The 6,000-nt window shown below is 37.7% G+C and overlaps 1 pseudogene; it reads left to right on the top strand.

Moving 5' to 3' along the window:
• The first annotated feature begins 4,519 nt into the window (after positions 1 to 4,519).
• On the top strand, positions 4,520 to 5,410 carry LOC114103881 (S-phase kinase-associated protein 1 pseudogene; annotated as a pseudogene).
• The last annotated feature ends 590 nt before the right edge of the window (positions 5,411 to 6,000 follow it).

Genomic DNA, 6,000 nt, shown 5'->3' on the forward strand with positions numbered 1-6,000 from the left:
ACCACTCCCCCTGAAACTCTAGCTAATTTTCTGGAATTCCTTCTATTCTAAATAGATTATATCTTACCACTCAATGACTTGCCACTTCTATTCTAAATAGATTATATCTTACCACTCAAATGACATTAGTCATTTCCTGAGATTGCCTCTTTATTTGCCTCTTTGTTTGGCTGTGGATAAATGGATCAGTGACATTATTGCAGCAGTAGGTTAGTTATCACAAGAGTGGGCTTATTATAAAAGTGAATTTGGCCCTTGTTGCTTACTTGTTCTGTCTTGTCTTTCTGCCTTCTGCCATGTGATGATGCAGCAAGAAGGCCTCACCAGATGCAGCCTGGTGATCTTGGACTTCCCAGCCTCCAAAACCATGAGCCAGAAAAACCAAATCGTTTTTCTTTATAAATTACTCAGTCTTCAGTATTCTGTGATGGTAACACAAAATAGACTAAGACATAGATGTTCCTTGACCTTGGCTTCAACTGATGCTTGGTCACAAGAACACTGTCTATCATTCAGAAGATCTTTAAAGATGAAAAGTTGGAGGACATGTGTAACTAATTGATACCTCTAAAGTTGTTGTGACATTAGATGAGATAATGTGTGTTAAAGGTTTAGTCTAGTGCCAGGAATATAGTAAATATATGATGAAGAAATGTCATATGTATTACCTATGCAACCTCAGACAAGTCACCCACAGCTCTCATCTATAAAACTGAGCTGCTAATATCAACCTGGCAGGGTTGTCACTGGGCTTGGTACCTAATGCGTATCTCAACATCAGTTAATAATAATTTAATAATACACCTTTACTATTTAAAGAAAAAAAAAGGAATTGGAGTGAATTTTCCAACCGTACCACTGGATAACCATGATGTCTTTTACTGACTAAATGCAGTACAGTTTTTGCACAACAGAGAGTTGTCATATGTCATAAGACTAGCTAAAGAGTGAATCTCTAATGATTGGTTCATTTAGTGATTAAAGAAGAAGAGGTTAGGTTGTAACCCCCAAAAAACTAGTCTAAGGAGGCCCACATGGTGAAGAAGAGGTAGAGAAGGATTTACACGTCTCAAAGTTATGCCTACTGTAGGGTTCAGTGTATAACACTGAACCAAATTTTTGAACACTTAATAAATTTATGTGCTTTACATTCATTTACTTAACCAATATCTATTGAGCCTAGTATTTGCTGATAGGCACTGTTCTAGTTGAGAATAAGGTATTTCCCAAGTCAGACTTTAATTGCTGCTCTGATTGGGCATATGAAAAGGTAGATTTCATGGGTTATTATAATAATCCTTCCAGTGATGTCTCATAGGTATTAGTAAACCTATTTTATACATAAGGAAACTTGAGGAAAAGAAGAATTAAATAGCTTCCTAAAAATTACAAGACCAAGAGTGATGTCAGCACAATGGAGGAACTGGAGGCTTCTGGCCATCCCTTCTCCCACGAATACTTCAAGCCAGCACCTACACACAGATATGTTCTCTCCAGAGAAAGCCAGTATCCACTTGAAAGACTAACACTGGATGACTGAAAAAAAAAAAAAGATCCACCATCAAAATGGGCAGGAAAAGCAAAAGATATACTTCCTTAATAAAACCACCTTTAACACACTTTCTAATTAGAAAAAAAAAAAATCCCAGTACCCAGCTTCTTTCTGAGGTGTAAGGAGCTTGTATCACACATATAAAGTTCAACTCTTACAGTCTCTGCCAGAGACCTTAGTTCTTAAATCACCAACCTCAAGAAATGACAGAAACAGGACATTCATTGGAAGATTTCCTTCAAGCCCAAAGCACAAAGAGAAGCACTCCCAATAGCTATAGCCCCCGGAATCAGTCCAGCTTCCAACTTTCCCCTGAAAAGAGTTTGGCCTTTAGCTGCATGTTTTTCCACAGTTCCCTGTGATTCTGGCCTCAAACAAGCAAGTATTCGGAAGCACGTGCAGCAAATAAAAACTAAACTTCTTTCACACGCCCTGTGCCTTCTTCCCTGGCTTGCTCTAGTGATAATTCCAGCCCTGCAGTATCTACATGGAAAGGGGTTGGAGTTCTTTGCCAGGAAGAATGGCACTTCCTGTACCTTCTTCCTTAACTTGTTCTAGAGGTTAAAATCCCGCAATCTCTCATTGGAAGGAGGGGGAATATCTCATGCCTAACAGAGAATACTATCATTTCATGCACTTCCTCCCTGGCTTGCATTAGCAAAAACTCCAGACCAGAAGTCTATCCTTGCTAGAAGTATTTGAGACTTCTGCTTGCTTGAACAAGAGAATGGGCCTACCCCACCTTCTTCCCTGGCTTGATCCAGCAATAAATCTAGATTTGAAGACCATCCCTGGAAGTAGTTTCTACATATATAGAGCATTCCAGATTTTATACCTTCACCTGAGATTAGTTCCTGAATCATGTAGGTCTGGGAATTGATGGAGCTCTGTACTCTAAGCATCCTAGACCACAGAAAACAAAAAGGTAACTTTTAAAATTGCAAACATTCATAATCTTTCTTCCCAAGTACAAAGTAAACACTTTGATTAAGACTACAGATACCATCCTCAGACCCTATCCTTGGTGTAGAGCAGGAAGAGTGGGAAATAAACTCAGATTCTCTGCATGGAAAAAAGGAATGGGTGCACATATCTAACACCTCAACCTCTCCAGCTGCATCACAAAGGACTGGCTTCTGTCCCACCTCTCTCAAGGTAATAGCACAACTTGACACTCTAATTTCTTGGAGGCCACTAAGAACAAAGACAACAGGTTACATAAACACAAAAAGTTTGTAATCTCTGGCTGGGCTGATTAGGGAAACACATCTCCTACACAAGACCAGGCTACTAACAATTGGAGAGATGGTTCCTTTATTTAATGCACAAAATCCAATACAGAACATCAAGGAAATTTAAGAAGCATGGACATATGTTCCAACTAAAAGAACAAGATAAATCTGCAGAAGCCAGCCCTAATGAAATGAAGATGTGTGATTTACCTGATAGGGAATTCAAAAGGGTACTTCATAAAGATGCTCACTGACATAAAGAGAGCAATGTATAAACAAAGTAAGAATTTCAAGAAAAAAAAGAAAAAGAAAATATAAGACATTGCCAAATAGAAATCTTCAAGCTGAGGAATACAACAAATGAACTAAAATATTCAATAGAGAGATTCAACATTAGACTACACCAAGCAAGAGAAAGAATTATTGAACTTGAACTCAGGGCATTGGAAATCAGCCTGAAAAGCAAAAAGAAAAAGAATGAAAAAGAGTGAAGAAAGCCTAAGGGACTTACAAGTCACTATCAAGCCAAATAATATATATATACTATCACTGTACCAAGAAGAGAAGAAACAGAGAAAGGACAGAAAACATATTTAAACAAAAAACAGCAGAAAACATTCCAAGTCTGGGGAAGGTAATAAAAAGCCAGAGCTCAGAAACCCATTGCATATTTAGTAGAATGAAACTAAAGAGACACACAACAAGACATATTATAACCAAACTATGAAAAGTTAAAAGACAAAGAATATTGAAAGTTTCAAGGGAAAATAAATTGTTGTGTACAAGAGGCTATCATGAGACTATCTGTAGATTGTTCAAAAGAAACCCTGCAGGCCAAAAGGGAATGGGATGATATGATTAAAAAGCTAAAAGAAAATAACTGCCAACCAAATAACTATACCCAGCAATTCTGTCTTCCAAAAATAAAGGGGAGATCAAAAAAAAAAAAAAAACTCTTTGACAAAAGCTGAGGGAATTTATCACCATTAGACCTGCCTTATAAAAATTCCGAAAGCACCTTTCAATTTGAAGGATCATTAAGTAGCAACATGAAAATATATTAAAATATAACATTCACTCTAAGTAAATGAATATTCAACTTAAAATATTCTTATACTATTGTTATGGTTTAGCTATGAGGTGTCCCCCAAAAGTTCACATGTGAGTCAATGCTACAAATTTTAGTGGTAAAATGATTGGGTTATGGGAGCCTTAACCTAATAAGTGCATTATTCGCTGATATGAATTAACTGGGCAGTAACTGTAGGCAGGTAGGATGCAGTTGGAAGAGATGGATAACTGGGGGTGTGCTTTGGGGATTTATATTTTGTTCCCTGAAAGGAAAACTCTTTCTCTGCTTCCTGATTGACATGTCCTGAGTTGCTTTTCTCCACCATACTCTTCTGCCGTGATGTTCTACTTCACCTTAGGCACAGAGCTATGGAGTTGGAGATCTATGGACTGAGATGAAACCATGAGTGCCAAATAAACATTTCCTCCTCTCAAATTGTTCTTGTCGTTTTCAAATGTCAAGGGTAGAAAATGAGGGTCAAGAACATCGAACTATGGGGCTTGAGGCTCAGATGGTAGAGTGCTTGCCTCACATGTACAAGGCTCTGGGTTCAATCCCCCATATCACGTGGAGTGGGGGAAGAACATTAAAATGAATGGAGTTGGTCAAATCATGGCTCCTCTACTTAACCATTTGGAACCCCTTTCCTCACTATAAAGACGCCTTCAATTAAGTTGCAGAGTTCTGATGGGGAGATATTTGAAGTTGACGTAGAAATTGCCAAACAATCTGTGACAATCAAGACCATGTTGGAAGATTTGGGAATGGATGATGAAGGAGATGATGACCCAGTTCCTCTACCAAATGTTAATGCAGCAATATTAAAAAAGGTCATTCAGTGGTGCACACACCACAAGGATGACCCCCCTCCTCCTGAGGATGATGAGAACAAAGAAAAGCGAACAGACGATATCCCTGTTTGGGACCAAGAATTCCTGAAAGTTGACCAAGGAACACTTTTTGAACGTATTCTGGCTGCAAACTACTTAGACATCAAAGGTTTGCTTGATGTTACGTGCAAGACTGTTGCCAATATGATCAAGGGGAAAACTCCTGAGGAGATTCGGAAAACCTTCAATATCAAAAATGACTTTACTGAAGAGGAGGAAGCCCAGGTACGCAAAGAGAACCAGTGGTGTGAAGAGAAGTGAAATGTACCTGACACTGTAACACTATAAGAATTGTTCCAAATACTAGTTGCACTGCTCTGTTTATAATTGTTAATATTAGACAAACAGTAGACAAATGCAGCAGCAAATCAATTGTATTAGCATAATATTGTCCTTATTGCATGTGTACTTTGAGTACAGACTCCAAACCTATGGCTGAATTTCTTTTAGTGTGAGAGAAAGTTTCTTTTTTTCTTTACTCTGAATAAAACTGAACTGTGGGTTCTCTGTAGAAAGTGGCATTTTGGGCTTTCCCTCCTTTTGTAAAGCGATTTCTGCCTAGTTTATTGTCCAGTTAACTTTAGTGAGCTTTTAAAAGTTGGCGTTGTAAATAAAACAACTTGCAAAAAATTTTCTGAAATAGAATTAAAAAATATTATCTTTATTCATGAGTTGGAAACTGGAAAAAGGCTACTTGAAGTAAATGTTCTGAGTTGGGGTTGTTAGGATTTCTTCCAGCCTCCTGGAGTCGAGCAGTACCACTGGGATAGATTTGCCTGTATGTAGCAGGGTTCCCTTAATTGGACCGAAGGACTCGGGTTTTTTGTTTTTTTAATCAGCTTTGAATATGTTGCCTAGAGACTCGGTTATTACCCAGTTTGTGGATTTGGAGGGGAGAAATGTAACTAGACAGTTTGATAGCTTTTCAATTAAAAAAGACACTTCATTCAAAAAAAAAAATTGTTCTTGTCAGGTCTTTTGATCACAACAGCAGAGAAGCTGACTAAAACACCTGTGATGGTGGTGTGAAAATCTATTTTGAAGATCAAATGACAAAACTATTAAAACACAACTACAGCTAAGGATAATTTGTTCAGGGACTGTTACAGTTTGGATATAGTTAGAGTGTATCCCTCCAAGGATCATGTGCTGGAAGTTTGATCCCAGTATGACAGGTTAAGGTGGTGGAATCTTTTTTTTTAATTAATTATTTTTATGTTGTTGACTTTGTAGTTTTTTTTTTTTTTACTTTTT

The sequence above is a fragment of the Marmota flaviventris genome, chromosome 3, assembly GCF_047511675.1.
Source record: "Marmota flaviventris isolate mMarFla1 chromosome 3, mMarFla1.hap1, whole genome shotgun sequence".
Taxonomy (NCBI): Eukaryota; Metazoa; Chordata; class Mammalia; order Rodentia; family Sciuridae; genus Marmota; species Marmota flaviventris.